Genomic DNA, 2,501 nt, shown 5'->3' on the forward strand with positions numbered 1-2,501 from the left:
TAAACTAACAAAAAAATAGAAATAGATACATAGATTTTGAGAACAGACTGACAGTTTTCAGAGGAGGTGGGAGTTTGGGAGTTGAGTAAAAAAGGTGAAGGGATTAAGCCAAAAAAAAAAGTCTCACAGACACAAACATCAGTATGGGGATTACAGCAGGGAAAGGGGGATGGTGGGAAGTAGAAGAGGGTTAAAGAGGGACAAATGGTGAGGGAAGGAGACTTGACTGAGGGTGGTGAACAGACAATATAAAATATAGATGATGTATTATAGAATTGTGCAACTGAAACCTATATAATTTTATTAACCAATTTACCCCGATAAATTACAAAAAAAAACCCATAGGCAAATCCTACCCATTAATTAGGACCTATTTAGACTGCCAATTCATAGTTTTCACAGAGGGTTTGCTGCCAGAACACAGGTGTGAAAACCACCACTAAATCAAAGCCAAAATGGGAAGGATAAAGACTCATATCAACATTTTTGTCATTGGATACATAGATTCCAGCAAGTCTGCCACTCCTGGTCATCTGATCTACAAATGTGGTAAGACTGACAAAAGAACCATCGAAAAATTTGAGAAGTGGGCTACTGAGCTGGGAAAGGGCTTCTTGAAGCATACCTGTGTCTTGGAGAAGCTGAAAGCTGGACATGAGCGTGGTATCACCATTGATATTTCCTGTGGAAACTTGAAGCCAGCAATGATGTGACCATCAGTTACACTCCAGGACACACTTTATCGAAAACATGATTTCAGGCACAACTCTGGTTGACTGAGATCAGTTTTCTCCTGATTGTTGCTGCTGGTGTTGGTGAATTTGAAGCAGGTATCTCCAAGAATGGACAGACTCCCAGGTAAGGCCTCTGGCTTACACACTGGGTGTGCACCGATTGTGTTAACAAAATGGATTCCACTGAGCTGCCCTATAGCCAGAAGAGATATGAGGAAGTTGTTAAAGCAGTCAGCGTCTACATTAATAAAAATTTTTATAACCTTGACACAATAGAATTTGTGCTAATTTCTGGTTAGAATGGTGTTCATGTGCTGGAGACAATTGCTAAATGCCTTGATTCCAGAGATGGAAATTCACCTCTAAAGATGGCAATGCCAGTGGTACCATTCTGCTTGAAATCTTGCCTCCAGCTGAAAAGTTCCTGAGTCTGCTCCTCCAGGATGTGTACAAAATTGGTGAACTAAGTAGAGAATGATGTTCTCATCCCTAGCATGGTGGCCATCTTTGCACCATTTAACATTACAACTGAAATAAAGTCTATTGAAGTTTACCATGAAGCTTTGAGTGAAGCTCCTCTTGGGCACAGTGTGATTTTCAGTGTCAAGAACATGTATGTCAAAATGTTTTCATAGAATTGTGGCTGGGGACATCAGAAATTATCCAAGAGTGGAAGCATCTGCCTTTACAATTCAGGTGATTTTCCTGAATCACCCAGGCCAAATCAATGCCAGGTATGCACCTGTGCTGGATTGTCACACAGCTCATGGTGCTTGCAAATTTGCTAAACTAAAGGAGAGACTCAATCGTTGTTCGAGGAAAAAGCTGGAAGATGGTTTAATGGTTTTGAAATCTGGTGAAGTTTCCATCATGGGTATGGTTCCTAACAAGTCCATGTGTATTGATAGCTTCTATATTTCCTCTGGACCATTTTGCTGTTTGTGACATGAGACAGACTTGCCGTGGGTGTCATCAAAGCAGTGGACAAAAAGGCAGCTGTAGCTGGTAAAGTCACCAAGTCTGTCCAGAAAACTCAGAAAGCTAAATATTATCCCGAATACCTGCCACTCCAGTCTTAATCAGTGGCGGAAAAACAGTTTTTCTCAATTGGTCATTTAAATTTATTAGTATAATATTGGTTAATGATTACAATGCATTGTAGACCATTTGGTTTTATTCTTTATCTGTGTAAAAAAAAATGTTATTTGTGTTTAAAATCAGTAGTTTTTAATGGAAACAACTTGACCAAAAATTTGTCACAGGATATTGAGACTCATTAAAATAAAGTTTGATGGAAAAAAGTTAAAAAACAAAGTGTCCACTCACTCTTCCATGTTACTAGGATTTGCACCTTTGCTGGAAGCAAATTTTCGTCTTGTTAATAAAACTAGAGTTCTGCTGCTCAGTATTTGATAAAAGAATTTTCTTCTTAAGATCAACTTAAGAAATATTTATCAAGTAACAACCATGAAATTATTTGTTTACTTAAACAAATTTTTACAAATTATTAATGTAAATCATCTAACAGAATACATTCTGTTTTATTAAGTACTCAGTCAAGAACCTATTTCTCCCATCTTCTTCTCGTGTTTATTCCATAACTGATTTAGCACTGTAAATTTACATGGCATCTAATCAATTATCCTCTATGTAATGAATGCTTAATAACTATTTGCTGAACCAGCAGGTTGATCTTTTAAAATCTTTTTTAATCAAAAAATGTTGCTGTATTATAGTTCTTTTTATGAAAATGTCCATTTTCATGAA

General features: G+C 37.2%; 1 pseudogene; it reads left to right on the top strand.

The window, feature by feature from the left end:
- Positions 1 to 455: 455 nt before the first annotated feature.
- Positions 456 to 1,033, top strand: LOC136379496 (elongation factor 1-alpha 1 pseudogene; annotated as a pseudogene).
- Positions 1,034 to 2,501: the final 1,468 nt, after the last annotated feature.

The sequence above is a fragment of the Saccopteryx leptura genome, chromosome 8 (genome assembly GCF_036850995.1).
Source record: "Saccopteryx leptura isolate mSacLep1 chromosome 8, mSacLep1_pri_phased_curated, whole genome shotgun sequence".
Taxonomy (NCBI): Eukaryota; Metazoa; Chordata; class Mammalia; order Chiroptera; family Emballonuridae; genus Saccopteryx; species Saccopteryx leptura.